Source organism: Enhydra lutris, unplaced genomic scaffold, assembly GCF_002288905.1.
Source record: "Enhydra lutris kenyoni isolate GAN:26980312 unplaced genomic scaffold, ASM228890v2 scaffoldscaffold44, whole genome shotgun sequence".
NCBI lineage: Eukaryota > Metazoa > Chordata > Mammalia > Carnivora > Mustelidae > Enhydra > Enhydra lutris.
The window spans coordinates 4,770,842-4,788,090 of record NW_019154128.1 but is presented as its reverse complement, the minus strand read 5'-3'; positions in this window follow the sequence as shown (position 1 = coordinate 4,788,090).

The window sequence follows — 17,249 nt, the reverse complement described above, 5'->3', positions numbered from 1 at the left end:
GAGTCTGCTTGGGGTTCTCTCTCTCCGTCTCACTTTGCCACTCCTGCTCTCTCTCTCTTTCTCTAAAAACAAAAAGCAACAACAACAACAACAAACCAGAAAGAAACGAAAAAGAAATCACCTTTCCAGGAAGTACAAGGTAGTCAACTGAAGCAAACTTCCTCCTCTCGATCAAAATACAAAATAGTAACACTATTCAGTAGGCACCTAGGCAGAGCCATGAACGTGAACTTGTTGCTCCCTGATGACCGTCAGAAGGAAAGCATGAGATTTGTGTCTGGCGACGCAGCTCTTTCCTGATGATGCCGAGTGTCCCTGTCTCCTAGGGAACAACGGGGCGTCAGGTAAAAAAGCGCATGCTCAGGCCCTCACCAACTGTGTGCTCCGCCCCAGCCCAGTTCCCAGGGCTTTGCTCTTCCCCCAACCCAGGGAGGAGGTCCTGTCATCCACCGCAGTCTACAGATGATGCAGAGATCCATGAAGTGACTTGCCCAAGGTCATATGCTGGAAAAGCCCTCGAAGCCCGCCAGCCAGCCCAGAGAGTACAGAGTAACCACAGGGCTGCTGCTCAAATGAGCAGCATTTAATTGAATGGAAAGTTGGAAAAGTGGCAGCCTTGAAAGAAGGCAGGAAACGATTTGGCTTAATTATAATCATCTCCAAAATCAAAACTGATTTGCTGAATTCTCCCTCTCCACCTCAGCAGTGTTCGGCAACATTTCCATGAGGACAGAGAGAAGAACCTCCTCTCTCTGTGCACCCTCCCAGGGCCTCCAGGCTGAATCCACCTGCTGGGCGGAAGCAGGCTGGGCACTGAGAAGTCCTTCAGGGATTGCGAGAGAGAACAGGGGCCCCCGTCAGAGAGGTCAGCTTGAGACCCCAGAAACCCTGAACCCCGGCAGCCCTTCCCCATCACTCAGCCTGGTACTGTCCCCTAGACAGGGTGCTCATGCGGGAGTAGAGGCAAGCCCACTCAAGGGTTCACCCAGCATGACTCATCCATTTCAGCCTGGCAAAGAGTGCTTCTAGATGTTCTACCCAATGGCTAACACAGAGGTGGTGCTCAGTTCAGTTCACAACTCAGGCATTAAAAATATAAGTTTGTAATAACTTGGCCAAGTTCTGGGGAGTCTTCAGTTCTAAGACGTGGTAGGGGAGAGGCTGTCGGGGTTTGGTGCCAGCTGTCTATGCAGGCAACCTCTGATACATCAGTCAGTCCCTCTACCTGCTTCTCACGTGTCTTTGGCCGAAGCTGACCTGGACACCCTTGGGTTCTACCCTTCCAGTCCCTTTCAGGTGTCAAGACACCAAGGACAGGTGTCCTTCTCCCGGTCCCCTTCCCCGACCATCACGAGTGTGAAATGTCCCCACAGGCTTGTTCTCTCCACTCTTCAGCAAGGCCCTAAGTGTTTCATTCCCCCACAGCTGTAGCAAAACAGAACAGTATACTGGGTAAGCCTCACATCTGGAAGGATGTCACAGAAACCCAACAACAGAGGTTTGGCGAAATAGAAATTTATTGTGAGACACAAGCAAAAAATCGGGCACAGTGCTCAAAGGTGCAGTCAAGGAAGCAGGCAAGCTCTTCTTAGCCTCCAGCCAGGCCCCTGTTTAACAATGACAGCTGTCCCCTGAGCAGTCCATGCCAGACAAGTGGGACAAAGCCGGCCAGGAAGGAAGGGGCATATCTTTCACACTCATCACTGGAGGCATCTGCCCATTCCAATCTGTAGGGTGGCAGGAACTTGAGTGTCTGGTGTCTAGCCTCTGTTATAGGAAATAACCAGTTAAGAGGGGTGTGAGGCTGCCAACTTAAAGAATCTGCCATGACCAGGTGAAGACCCATTTTTCACTGTCACTTCCCTCCCCCCAAAACAAGTAGGCAGTGGCCTAGTTGCCTGCCTGAGGTAAAAGTGAAAAGAAAAATCCTAGAGGTAAAAAGGGTGGCTAACGCTTCATAAACTACTGTCCCATGTCATGGGGTCAAGAGCACCCTGGTCTAGGTAGATGTCCAGAGGAAGTTCAAGTGCTACTGGCATCTCTGCAGGATCAGATTGAGTGACCTAGACCTTTGAGACTCTCAGTCAAACCCCTGTACTCCCATGCTGCATGACCTAAGCCAAGGGCATCTGTTCTTCCATCTCTACCCTGGCTTATGCAAGAGAGCCAGAAGGCATTTAGTGAATGGATACTGGGCCAAAGCAAGTCCCAAGTATATGATACCAGAAGAGCCAGTCATTGAGGGAGACCCTACAGAGCCTAAGCTATTTGATGCCAACTGTGTGCTCCCCAGTTCTTTCAGGTGGCCTGGAAGGGTCTGCTTAAGGCTCAGTGCACCTGCAGAGGTCCAAGGACTCCCCCTCCCCTCGAGTACAGCTTCAAAATCATTTTGACCACCGCACAGAAAGGCTGGCCCCCCTGAGGCTCAACCCTAGTTCTGCTGCACTACAACTTCAGGAAAGTTCCTTTGAACTGAGCCTTAACTTGTCTATCAGTAGAATGAAGACAGTCATGTCTACCTTGCAGGGTTCCTGTGAAGACGGCAGATAATGGATCTAAAACTCATGTCCACTGCCCTTCTTAGCCCATGGTAATAGCTCTTCCTGCCGAAGATCCTGGGGTCTTGGATGGAACCAGGAGGGGAGCTCTGCCTGCTCAACCCAGGTAGATCTCCTCCATCCCAGGAGGTGCTCCAGAATTGGGTTTGGTTGGTTGGTTGGTTGGTTGGTTGGTTGTTTCTTCTGAGGAGGAAGGATGATGGCAGGGCAAGTTGGCTGAGAATGGCCAGTTGGTACTGACCTATAAGAAGCCTCAACTGACCTTAATTCTGCATAAAACTGTGACTATTTATCTGCCATGACATGGGGTGGCATTTTGATCTCTACCATACAGTAACACCACTTGCAAACTGATCCATTCTTTAGAGCTCTTGGGGGGGCACTTTCAGTACTAACACCTGCTCTTACATCCGTTCACATGTATGAGAAGCACTGTAACCAACACCACGCTTAGTGCAACTAAAAAGGATGTGCTTGGCAAAAAAATAAAATAAAAACAAGCTCTGACTACAATAATTGACATAAACACCAAGGAGGAAAGACCCCTGTGTGCTTGAGGAGACCATTCCTGAAGTCCCAGTGTATTCTCGGAGCTTCCCTATGGGGATACAAACTGCAGCATGTCCAGAAGAGGGACAGGGGACAGCCACCAGCCACAAAGAGAAAGCTGTTCTACTAGGCCAGAGTTGAAGAAATGGGGTGTGCTCTTCTTGGTAGAGAGAAAAAGGATAAAACCTCTTCAGATATTTGGAGAGAGCTTTCACATGCCAGAATGAGCTTTACCTTATGTGCCTCGAGAAGTAATACTAGAGCCACTCACAGAGTGGTCTGTGAAGGGGGGTTTGACTCAGCTGAAGGATAGGATTTCAGTCACTGCATTTGAAGATGAGACAGGCAACCCTGAGTGACAGTGAGTTCCAGAAGCTCATGCTAGTCAAGACTGGAGAATGACGGGGCGCCTGGGTGGCTCAGTGGGTTAAAGCTTCTGCCTTTGGCTCAGGTCATGGTCCCAGGGTCCTGGGATGGAGCCCCGCATCGGGCTCTGTGCTCAGCAGGGAGCCTGCTTCCTCCTCTCTCTCTGCCTGCCTCTCTGTCTACTTGTGATCTCTGTCTGTCAAATAAATAAAATCTTTAAAAAAAAATTTTTTTTTAAATAAAAAATAAAAAAATAAAAAAAAAAAAGACTGGAGAATAAGTACCTACTGAGGAGATCATACCAGATCTGCCTCAGGGCGCTATGGTGAGAACGAAGGAGATCATCATTTCCAATCCCTTTCTATGCCTCCTCTCAGGTGGTGACTTGGCCTCACTGCTCTGGGCTCTCAGCTGCTTGTTTCTACCAGCTTCCAGACCACAAACTTTAGCATGTAAATGGAGCCCCTTCTCGAGTCTGCTTGGCCGGCCTCAGTGCTCCCTTCCTGGAGCTTCCCCATTATCCCTAAAGCATGAGACACTCCAGAAAAACTCTGCACCCAACCACACTCAACCCGGAGGTAAGAGGGGCACACAAAGGGGTATCAATATCCCATGAGGAAAACCGTTCCCCAATCAATGGTTGGAAGTAGCAAATAAATTCTTTCACTGTCCTTCCTCTATTACTCTATCCTGAGACCTCCCAGCATTCGTTTCCCATGGCTGCTGTACCAAATTACCACAAATATGGTAGCCGGAAGCAACAGAGATGTATGACTGTGGAAGTCTGCCGTCAATATGGTGGAGACACCAACAGGGGCTGTGCGGAGAGGCTCCAGGGGAGGGTCCCATCCTCAACTCTTCCAGCCTCTGGTGAGTTCCCAAGCCCCTCTTCTACAGTCACCCTGCCCTCTCATCTGTCAGTTGCACCTCTGCCTGTGCCTCCATTTTCTAAAGACATCTGCCATTGGATTTCAAACCACCTCAGATAATCCAAGGCAATCCCTCCATCCCAAGATCCTTAATCACATCTGCAAAGTCTTTGGCACAGAAGGTAACATCCCCAGGTTCTAGGAATCAGGATGCAGACATTTCTTTGGAGGACCACTGTCTAGCCAACCACGATCCCAAGGACAGAGCAGTCGGTTATACCCCATGCCAAGCTGGGGCCACATTGATAATGCACCATTGTATTTGTTCCTTTCATCTCAGCCTGACCACCATTCTCCCCAGCCTGTCCCACTCTGACACTGAACTCTCTGCGAAAAAGACAGCACCTTTGTTTTCCTCCAGTTCTCCTTTCTGGGGAACCCAAAGTAATACCTCTAAGCCCTGAAGAACACTGCCCATAGTCGTGGCAGGAATGGGGGCTGGAGTAATGCAATAACAGTTCCCACTGTTACTCAGTTTTCAAGGAGATTTCACTTTTTTTTCCAAGAACATTGTCTAAACATTTAAAAATACGCTCTACATGGAGGAAATGGAGGTCATCTATTTCAGTGAAATATTACACTGTATTCAAAGATGTATTTCCCCTCTACAAAACATTTCCAGCATGGTGACAAGGTTTCAGGAGAATACCTGCTGAAAGATTAGAATTAGAAAAAGAAGGGTTTTCCCACAGCAAATGGAAGAAAATTTGCTCAATTACAGGGAACTTAAGTAAATTAGTCAATGCTTACAAATTTCTTACAGATGAAAAGTATTATCTGTATCACGGCTGAGACCTGCTATGAATATACTTTCTCTGTGCTGAACCAAATTACATTTCTTAAGACAGCAGCATCCTGGATCCTGGGAATATCCGAGAAGTAACATGGCTTCATTAATGAATTGCAGAATCAGATAGCACCACCTCCAAATTCAGTTGGCAGGGCTGTGAGTGACTTATGGAAAGGGAGGGAGAAAATAATAAGGCAGAATTTTCTACTCTACCTCTCAGAGGTCTTTGCAGGTGACAATTCTTCAATGGAAGATTCTGGAAGATTTGCTTTTTTATCAGGCAACTTCACCAGCATATTTGCTTCAGAGAATTGTAGACTTAGGCTCATAGACAGACCTGAAAAAAACAAGTAGCCAACAACACTGAATATGAAGAAAATACTGGCAAACTTCCCTGTTAAAACAGCTAGTGTCAAAAACAGAAACTTCAAGAATTTCACTTCTCTTACCATGACAAGGCAAATTTAATATTTTTGTGGAAGCTGCTTCCTCTAGGCACATTTGATAATCATCATTTCGAAACTTACAAGACACAGCATTGAATGAATACAATCTGAATGAAGGCTGTATTTAACAGTGTGATAAAATAAATCCACATCTGGTGTGTTTAATTTATGTCATTTAATCGGACAATTCATATTGGAAAATTCCTGTGATATGGATTCCCTTGGACTTTATATACAAAATCCTAACTTGCAAATCCTCCAAACCCAGACTGTCTCCATCCTTTAGCTGCTGCTAAAATCTGCTATCAACACTTCAGAATCCCTCTTTCTCTTTGCTTTCATGGTGTATACATATACTATACACACACACGCTACGTAAAACAACATGTCAGGCAACCCTTTTGGATGACAGGATTGCTCTCCCTTTCTCATCCAATCTACTTTCTTGTTCTCCATATCACAAATAAGGTCCAGCTCCTTGGTCAGGGCAGGGGAACTCAAGAGGAGAATCTACGTCCTTCTGGAGGATTCCAGCCACAGGGGTCCAAGAATAAAATTATTATAAAGGGTCTTCCAACTCTTTTTACATAGTCCTCACTCTCCCTGAAACATCCAGCTCCTTTTCCATTCATAGCAGGCTCTTAAAGAACGTTCAATAGTGAATGAAAGAATAAAGAAATGAACTAAAGAACAGAGCATTTCTGAAACCATGGAAAGAAGCATATGGTATACTGGAAAGAATGGTGACTTAAAGCAAGAGAGCTAGCCTCCGGGTCCTCTGCTGGCTGACTACTTTATCTTGGGTAGGCTGTGTCATTTCTTCATGTGCCAGACAGAAACAACACTTACCCTGATGTTTTCATATGTCACAAATAGAGCATCTTACGGTTTAGGGAATGCTTGGGATGCACATTCTCTCGCTTGACCCATCCAACTACCAACTGGTGGCAAAGGGTGCCCATCTTTTGGCCCGGAAGCAGACATCCATAATGTTGACCATAAGGTCCTGAAGGAGTAAATCAAGGTGCATTCCACGTTGGAAATCTCAGCACCTTCTCCACGTAGTAGAGCAATCTTTTATCTAACAGGAACAGCCCAGCCACGATCAGTGACTTGCCACTGAGACTTTAATGGCAAAGCCTCTTTCTCAAACCATAATGTCTTGCCCCAAATCCGCCTCACTTCCTGCTGTCTGTTCACAAGTACTGAGCACTCATAACCTAAGCACATTACCAAAAGCCCTCAGCATCTCATCAAATGAGGACCCCCATTGAAATTCCAGTAAATACCTTTCTCGGCAGGGAGCAGTGCATTCATAAATATTCAGTGCATTGGACGGACTGTATCAAGAGTCAGCACACTTTTTCTGGAAAGAACCAGACAGTAAATCTTTTAGGCCACTACTGCTCCACATTGTAGCACAAACGCCACAGCAGACAACCCGTCCGCTAATGGGTGTGGCTGTGTTCCAATAAATCTTTATTTACAAAAACCGGCAATAGGTTGAACTTAGCCTGCAAGCCTGTGTTTGCCAAACTCTTGAACTGCCTCCACTTCCAGAAACATCTTGACATCAAAAACATTAGTTTACAACTTCCTTTTAGAATCAAGGTCCTGACAACTCTTGGTGAACACATACATCCAGGCACCTTTGTCCTTCTTCTTCCAGTGCCTTCTGATAAACGCCAACTGGCAGAGAGAGGACATGGAGCATTTATCCTTCAACTGCAGTTATTCTGAAAGACAAAGAGGGGCAGAGATTAAAACCAGCCCCCCAGTCTTTGGGCCATACCCAGCATATCAAGTGCCCCTCTTCAAATTGTAGTGAGTTCACTGTCTACCTAATGGAGAAAATAGACCCATTCTTTCACTTAATAGTCTTTTAGTGAGGGTATGGGGGCAGGGGGAAGCCAGGTTTACTAAAGGCCGTTATAAAATGCCGGCTGAAAGGAGTAATGCTCCTTGGCACTGCACAATCTTTTTCATGTGAAGCTACACGATCACTTTTCATTTTGTTTCTCAAGCACCCCATGGCACCCATCCATGTATTAGGCTAATAACTGCACGAATCTAGTTAAAAGGAACCAAGCAATTATTTTAATTAGAAGAGAACAAAAGTAACACTCCTGGATTCTGTCTTAAGGGGCAAGAAGGAAGTAGTCGGGGTTCAAAAAGAGCCCACAAAATATTTTTGTGAAAGGAAAAATAATTAAGGCCAAATTTAGAATGTACTTGCAATAAATGGGCCAAATAAAATGAATGGCACCACTGTGCAACTAAAACCCATTCATATATATAAGAGCCCCAAAAAGTCCATTTTTATGGGATACCATTTTGAGGGTATAGCCAATTTTACAAAGTGAAAGTGAATGTCTCGTAGAGACTTTAATGATCCTTGTGAATCTCTTACACAATTTCTTACAGAGTTTCCGTGTAAACTCTTTTATTAATAAGAGAAAAGAGGAAGGATATTGATCAATTTGCCTTTTAAGTAGGATTATTTTTCCTCATTTAAATTCTTGGGCTAGAGTTTTCAAATTTGTTTCTCTGGAAAAAAATTTATCTTTATAGAAAATCCTTGTCACAAATCCATTCTACAAAAATGAATCCCATCCTAAGGATGTTAACCATTTGAACCGAATTCAGTCGTTCAGGAAGAGATGGTTATCTGCAGATTTTCCATCGTCTTTGACTTCCTGCATCCCTTCTGGTCATGGTATTTGGGCCACTTCATTTCATTCCATCTCGGGCTTGCAAGAAAAAAAAAAAATGAAATGAAACCCAAACTAGTCAACTAGTAAGTGTTGTCTCTTCTGTTTAAGTCTATCCATGCTTATTGAACACCTGTTACCCTCCAGCACAGAGCAAGTTATAGATGGAAGAATGACTCAGATTTGAACCCAGGTTTCAAGAAGTTCACAGTCTAATCAGAGCCAGAGTCATGGATGAAAAAGGAGACCATGCCACCCCAGCTGGGTGGGATGAAGGGTCTCTGGCTTGAGTTGACTGTGAAAGAATGGGTGGCCCAGGAGTAAGACATAGATAGTCCATCCCTGGGAGAAAGATTAGCACACACAAAAGCTGGGACATGAAGAATCCCAGGGGGAGTACTGGGAACCGCAAGCAGATAGAGCTGCTGGAGTGTGAGGAGCAAGATGTGCTGGAGAAGTCAGCAAGAGCCAGGACACAGGGGAATCCATGTGCTGTGTTCACGAACCTGGACTGCCTCTCAGAGAGCAATAGAGACCCACCAAGCAGTTTCCAACATGGACTAACATGGCCAGCTGCCCATTTTAAAGCGAGCACGTGGATGGCTCGGAAGGAGATAAAATGGACACTAGATGTCCCACAAATGCCATAGCCCAAGCAGTAGGTGATAAGGCCTTGAACTTGGACAGTAGCAAGTGGGAATGGAGAAATGGGGTAAGGCATGAGATATACAGGATTGAAGGGGATTAAAGTTAAAAAATAAAATACCCTCTGTGGAGCAGTAACTGAAGGGTTAAAAGTGGAGAAATTGGCTTTGAAGCTTCTCATAGGGGAGCAGGTGTTTTATTTGAATGCTTCTCATAGGTCCCAAAAGCTTCTCATCTTACAGGTCCTCTTTTAAACCCAGGATGAGCCTTGATTGTGGGTCCCAGGATTGAGATGTGATAATAAATTTCAACCTTGGGCACATGAGCAGATTGTGAGTCCCAGAAGATAGTGTGACTTCCATTTTCTTTCCCAGGCAAACTCACACAAAACCAGTCTCCTGCCACAAGTCTACATTAAAATATACAGAAGCCTGGAATGAAAGAAATTGTGACGAATACTCACTGTGCCCGTTATTCTCATGTGTCAACTTGACTGGGCTAAGAAATGCCCAGACTGCTGGTAAAACATACGTCTGGATGTGTCTGTGAGAGCGTTTCTGGAAGAGATTCGCATCTGAACCAGTAGATGAGTAAGAAAGATCACCTTCACCGATGCAGTAGGCATCATCCAATCCATTGAGGACCTGAATAAAAGAGAAAGACAGAAGAAAGGTGAAGACATCCATCTTCTCCTGCCCTCAGGCATCAGAGTTTCTGGGTCTTGGGCCTTCAGAATCCAGCTAGAATTTACAGAGTTGCTCCCCACATGGACCCCTGTGACTCTCAGGTCTTCAGACTTGAGGTGAGTTACATGAGCAGCTTTCCTTGGTCTCCAGGTTGCAGACAGCACATTGTAGGACTTCCTGCCCTCCATAATTGTGCTAGTCAACTCTTATAATAAGTAAATACACACACACACAAATGTTTAGTTCTGCTTTTCTGGAGAACTTTGATAATATTCTTAGGACAAACTACATATATTTTAAATAACTATATTAGATTAGACTTATTTATGTTTTAATTTTTTAAAGAACATAAAGAGGACACTTCTCCAACTCATTTTATGAGCCAGCTAAACCTTGATAACTCACCTGACAAGGACATTACACTCAAGGAAAAGTACAGGTAAGTTTCATGCATACACATTGTTGTAAAAATTATCAAAATATATGAAGTACTTCAAATAAATAATATATCATAACCAAATTGGATTTAGTCTGGAAATGGAAGATTGGTTTAACATTCAAAAACCTATTAAATAACTCGTCATACTAACAGAATAAAGTGCTGGGGGGTGGGGTAGTCATGATTATTCTATAAATAAGTGAGTACTTAATTTATGATAAACGTATTGCTTCAGAGCACCAGAGAAAGAAGTCTTTTTCACTAATGGTGTAGGGTGTGGAGGAAAAAACAAATTTTATCCCAACCTCACACCACATACAAAAATCAATGACATATGGATTACAACTCTGAATGTGAACAGTAAAACAATAAAGTTTCCAGAAGAAAATATAAAAGGATATTTTCATGGCCATGGGATAAACAAAGCTCTCTTAAATGAGACATAGAAAGCACTAACTATAAAGGAAAATATTGGGAAATTAGGCCACATAAAAATTAAACTCTTCTTGGGGCACCTTGGTGGCTCAGTGGGTTAAGGCTCTGCCTTTGGCTCAGGTCATGATCTCAGGGTCCTGGGATCAAGCCCCACATAGGGCTCTCTGCTCAGCAAGGAGCCTACTTCCCCCTCTCTCTGCCTGCCTCTCTGCCTCTTGTGATCTCTGTCTGTCAAATAAATAAATAAAAATCTTTAAAAATTTTTAAAAATAAAAATAATTTTAAAAAATTTAAATTTAAAATTTAAATTTAAAAAAATTAAATTTAAAATTTAAATTAAAAAAATTAAACTCTTCTATCCATCCAAAGATACCATATTTAGAGTGAAAAGTCAAACTTTTGGTATATGATATTTGCAATATATATAATCAAAAAAGAATTATATCCTTAGAGCGCCCGGGTGGCTCAGTCAGTTAAGCCTCCGACTCCTGATTCCGGCTCAGATCATGATCTCAGGGTCGTAGCTAGAGGCCCATGTTGCGTTCCATGGGCATGGAGTCTGCTTGGGACTCTTTCTCTCCCTCTCCCTTCACCCCTCCCCCTAAACCCCTCATCCAAAGTGCTCTTCCTTATCCAAGGTGCTCTTCGGGTCCAGCCTGAGGGGCCAACCCCCCTGCTCCTAGGCCTGAGAGGAAGAGCATTGTTCCAGCTCCTATGCCGGGGAACTCCTGTGCACCAGAAGTGGATGCAAAGCTGCTGAAGCAGCAGCAGCGAATGTGTGTGCGCTCTCTCTTAAAAAAAAAAAAATAAATCATAACTAGAATAATCCAGAATATATAACTATCTCCTTCAAAACAAAGAAGATGAACAAAGTAACGGAAAAATGAACAAACAAGTTCCTTGAAAACCCCATTCGTAAAATTTCCAAACAGCCAATGTATATGAAAAGATGCTCAACTTCTTAATAATCTGGGAAATCAAAACCAAAATGATATTCAACTACATGTCACCAGAATGACCAAAATCAGAAAGGAGAAAAATACCAGTTAACAAAAATGAGAGCAGCACATCTCTCACCCACCACCAGTGGGAGTGGAAACTTATACAACCTCTTTGGAAAACTGACATCATTAAAGCTGAGCATGGTCACGCCCTACAATTGAGTAACTTCCCTCTTAGTCTACACACCCAAAAGAAACGCAGCCACACCCCCCCAAGACATGCATGACAAAGCTTATAGTGGCTCTCTGAAATAGCCAAAAACCGACAACAACCCGATGTTCATCCAGGGTAAAATGGTTAATTGTGGTATATTATTGATACAATGGAATGGAATAAAACAAGGAAAATATAATTGCACCTGGCAACATAGACACAGCTCACAAACACAATGTTGAAAGAAAGAATCAGATGCAAAAGAACACTTACCATAGGAGTCCATTCATACAAAGTTCAAACAAAAACAAAAACAAAATCTATGGTGTTGGACATCAGGAGAGTGGCTACTTTGAGGAGGAAAGGGGCATCCCATCCTAGGGGCAGTCGGGAATGTTGGCTATATTTTCTTTCTTGTCCCGGGAGGTAGTTACAGGGTGTGCCCTTTCCAGGGTAACACACTGAGTCCCATCTTCCATACATGGAATGCCAATAAAGCTTCCCAAAAAAGTTTCAAGTGTTGATTTCCATTTCTTAGATGAAGCACACGGAGGCACTAAATATTACCGAATCAATCAGGGGCTTGTTCTTAACCACGTTTGGTGTGCTCTCCGATGTCCGCGACAGAGCAGAAAACCAGAAGAACCACACCTACAATTATAAATCAGCCAAACTGGGAAGAACAGAATGCCTTCCCCTGGAGGAAAAATGAATAAGACTGGGTCCCTTGGCAGTTCAGGTGAGAAGAACAAAAAGTTAAATCCCCAATGTGTAAAATAAAGAAATAATGAAGTTCCTCCTGGAGGTTCATACGTGGCTATCCTCACATAAAAGCAGCATTAAAAGGCAACAAATTTAGGCTGCCTACAAGGAAGTGCCTTCTTACGAAATGTATAATTAACCTGTAGCCAACGGTTTACTAAAATCCGACTCTTCTCAAAAAAAAAAAAAAAAAAAAGATTAGCTATTTATAGCAGCCGAAGCAGCATCTGTAGTTACACTGACTAATATCGTATTACAAAGACTCCCCTGCTTCCAGGCAAAAACCAATAGCCAGCCAGGGTCAGGAAGAAAATGTCCCCTTTGGTGTAGTATTTCACAGCACTGTTATCTAATATCAGACAATTCGCAGGGCTGTGCGGTATTCTCCCCGCCGTTCAGGGCACCTGGATCTGGGATCCAGGAGGCTGCCCTAAAACAGGCTATTGTTTTAGTTCCGGCTGGCAACACCTGTATTTAGGCAACACCTTGTGTTTCCAAAAGGTAAACACAATGAATATAATCAAAATTGTTCCAACACTACTGTTTTTACATCAACAATCTATAAATATACGGAAGAACTCAATATATGTGTGAAATAAACAGAACAGGCATACCTCCACGGAGGGAATTCACAAGACAGCTCTATAATTTAGCAGCTTGGATTTCAATTGTTGCGTTCTTAGTTACGAAAAACACAGATATTATTCATCAAAGTGATTGTCCTGCGCACTTGTATACCTTATATAATTTATTTTTTCGGGGCTTTTTACTTCAAAGGAATCACTAGCTAATGACATTTCAGACTTCAGAAATTTTTCTGATAGCACGCTGGAATTCCCCCAGGGACCAGATTGTGAATAAGTGGATTTTTTTAAAGATCATTAACAGATATTACAAACCAATTCAAACTGAGCATTTTCTTTGCAAATTACCTTTAACTTTTAAAGCCATTGAAAAAAAAAGACAGTGAGTGATTTAATTTACTTAACCTGTCTACAAATTGCAGCTTTGTGCTACATCAGCGACTGCATTTTCCACCAAAAAATATCTCTAACTATCTCTAATAGAGATATTTTTCTAAATTATCACGCTCGATGAGTGATATTTCAAAAGAGAGTAATGTTTATTTTTTTTTTTCATTTAGCAAGTTGCTCTGGAATTGAGAATCTCATTTTATTGATATGTTTAAAGGAAAAACAGAGCCCTGCACTGTCTGTATCTGTTGCTTAATTAAAACTCTCGGGTAATTAGCAGGTTTATCATTTCCTGAGCGAATGGAGATGATGGAGCTTTGGTGATAGATTGGGGGGGTGGTGTTGGAGGGATGACTTTTTTTCTTTAATGATCACACCGTAGTTTCTGGGCTTGAGAGCTAATATTTGGGGTGAGAAGCACCTTTATTCCCCCACGTACATCAGGTCTGATGCTTATTTGCATCAACACCCCCGTTGTGTATGTTTTCCATTCAAAGAGCTCCCAGGGACTTCAAAGGGAGTTGCCTGCAAGGACAGTCTACGTGGGAGTCCTGAAAGGCTCCAGAACAGGCCCAGAGCAGGGAGAAACCATGCCAAGACTAGCTCATGCTGGAGCCCCCAAACCATGTCACAAAATTAAAGGGTCTCTCCTGCCTACGCCATCCCACAGTGCACGTGGGAAATGTCCCCAGGCTTGCCAAGAACTGCACTGGCTTCTCAGGCTACTACTTATAAATATTTGATGAGTAGTGCTCCATTTATAAGAAAGTATGTTAATAAGAATATTCTTTGAAATTGGAGTCCAATGCAGGCTTTAAAAAGGCTCATTGTTTGAGGTACTACAGATTTCCTTCTTTTCCCTTTTAAAGTGCAAAGTCAGCTTACCACAAACCAAACAAACAAACAAACAAAAAAAAAACCCTAACATCCTTTTGGATGTCCCATCCACAACAACAACAAAAAAGAGGTGGGTAAGATTCTAAAGGATGTTCTATTTTGGGAAGGATTCATTGAATTTTTATGGGTAATGGAACCTAGAAACTAATATTTCTTGAGTGTCTCATGTGTGCCTGATATTCTAATTCTTCTCTTTTAATCTGCACCAACATATTATGAGGTAACTGATATTACCCCCATTTTAAAGATGGAAAGTGGGCCTCATGGAGATCATACAGTAGGGTGCCTATTCCAAAACCCCACAACAGTAAGTACAGAGCTGGTCTGGAAACCAGATCTGCCCAAGCTCGACATCCATGTCTGTTCTCTACCTCACGCTGACTCCCAGGTGCCTCTTGGTTTCCTGGGGGTATGGCCCCACCCAGTCCTTTCTCACTTCTCTGAGATGTTTCCTCATCTGGAGACACCACGGAGACAGCAGGAGCGTCTGCTCCACCCAGCATGCTGGGAGATGACAAAGATGGACGGCGTCCCATTTGGGGAAGCGCTTCATACACTCCACACTGTGGAGACAGTGTCTCATTAACCTTTCCTTTGATTTCAGGCACACTCTGCAGCATCAGACTTCATTCACATCACTGTAGCTTGGTCTTTTTGTGAAAATAAATCTAAATGGGGGTGACTGTTGATGTAATGGAAGTCAAAACTGTAGCTTAAAAATAAAATACAATATATAAAATAAGATATATAAAATAAAATAAAATAGAATATAAAATAAAATAAACATGGGACATGTTCTGACCCTGGAACATCAGTCCGTTTATCTATTTTGCACTCCTTCAACAGATCTTTACACATGCTGAGTTGAAGCTGGTGTAAAGCTTGTGTAAAATGAAGCGGCATCATGATGTCAGATTTCTAAGCACACTTTACCTTACCTTCACACTAAGGACAAAATTGAATATCTAGATATGACCCACCTATGGGGCCAGGCATGATCTGATGCCTGCTGGCCTCTCAAACCTCATGCTGACCAGCTCCCCCCACACTCGCTGCTCTCCAGACCTACGGCCAGCAGGTTGAGCTGAGTCCCGCCTCCCGGGTCCCTCTTAAGCTGGTTGGCGACTCACCTGCTAACCTTTTCTCTTCATTCCTGACTCAGGGTAAACGTCCTCTCCTCTGAAAGACCTTCCGCTGCCTCCAGATCCAAAACAGCCCAGCCCTGAACTTCCCACCGCTTTTGGTTCCCTTCAGAGCAATCTTACCATGTGTGACCCTCTCTCTGTTCGGTCCCTCGCGTGCCATCCGTCCATCTCCCCTACTCAAGGATAGCTCCAGAAAGTCAGAGGTCAGCTGAGTCTTGTTCCCCAGCTTTGTCTCCAGACCACAGGACAGGGGAACACAAAGGACGCAGGAAACGGTGTTGCCTTAAAGCAGCTTTACCTGATGTAAAATAACAAAAAGTCCCAGTCAGATGCTTTGTTTCATGGTGCGCGGGCAGCTCTTGAACGGAAGGAGAAAAGTTCTCATTTTTCCTCCTGTACCAAGCTCGAGTTCTTTCCCCTGCAATGAACCCGTGCCTCCTCCCTGCCAGGTGGCGATGCTCACCTGATCTGGAAACAGGTGGCCTGGAAATGTCTTACCTGTTGGCTAGAGTCCCGCCTGCCAAGAAGGCACGGCTTCCCCTGTCATCTAAGTGTGACATGCCAATGAGCTCGGCGCCCTGCGGGGCCCAGGTGTGACTCTCAGGTGCTTCCAGGGGTTCCTCTGTCTGAGTTGGCAGGGGCTCCGGTGACAGCCCAGGACCTCAGCTTCTTCTGCCCTCATGAATCCCCAGCCACGCCACTGAGGGGAAGTGGAAGGCCGCCCTCAGCACACATATATTTCCCGTCTTAACCATTTTTTTTCTTCATTTGACCATGTATAAGCTAGAGAATGAATACATGTTTGCTGGAACAAGTGAAGCAACACTTAAAAATGTGAGGAAAAGCGAGAATAATTCCTTCTCCCTGTCTCACCTCATTGCCACTCTCTGGACATGACCATGGGCAAGTGTGCATATTCCTATATTCAGGTATTTTATGTATACGTATACATATATATATATATATATATATATATATATATTTATACACACACATGCTATATATATAGTAATACATATCATGTTTAAAACCTATAATTATAATGACATATTACATATCTTTACATACAGTTTTCCATAAGTGGAGTCATATACATGCTGGGGCAATTTTAGTGCAGTATTTTATCTTTATTTAATTACCACCAATTTGTGTATTTCACTTCCCTCTCCCAGGTGTGGTTACTCCCGGGCTTTCCAGGAAAGCACAGGTGTGCTCCAGCCAGAAGACCACGCGTGTGTGCAGTGGCACCTATCTCCCTTTCTGGTCTTAAACACGCCTGCCTTGGTCACACTGAACTCAGATAAGTCTTCAGAGAAGCAGGCGCTGCTGGTGTGTCTCTTTTCCATTGCTGTGTTAGGGACATCTGAGGAGATGCCTGCCCCCCACCCCCCAGGGAGACCACAGACCACCCCTGGGCACCATCTCTTTCATTTCCTATAGCTCCCCTGCCCATCTTGCTCCCTTCTGTGCCTAATTGGCTCCCATTTGGAGCTGCCAGCCCCTGTACTATCTCTGACCTTGTCTATTTCCAGTGACCTTCTCAAAGTCACAAATCTTCAAGTCACATCCTCTTTCCCTTTCTTCACAGGTGGCTCTCCCCTCCCCTCCTCTGGCAAAGCTCACCCAGGTCTTTGCTTGGAAACCATTTACTCAGCCCATTTACTCTTGGGTGACCCTTCCTTCTGACCTTCACCCTGCAGGGTCACAAACTGATCAACATATTTGTGTATGGCTTTGTATTCAAATAGATGGTGTCAACTAA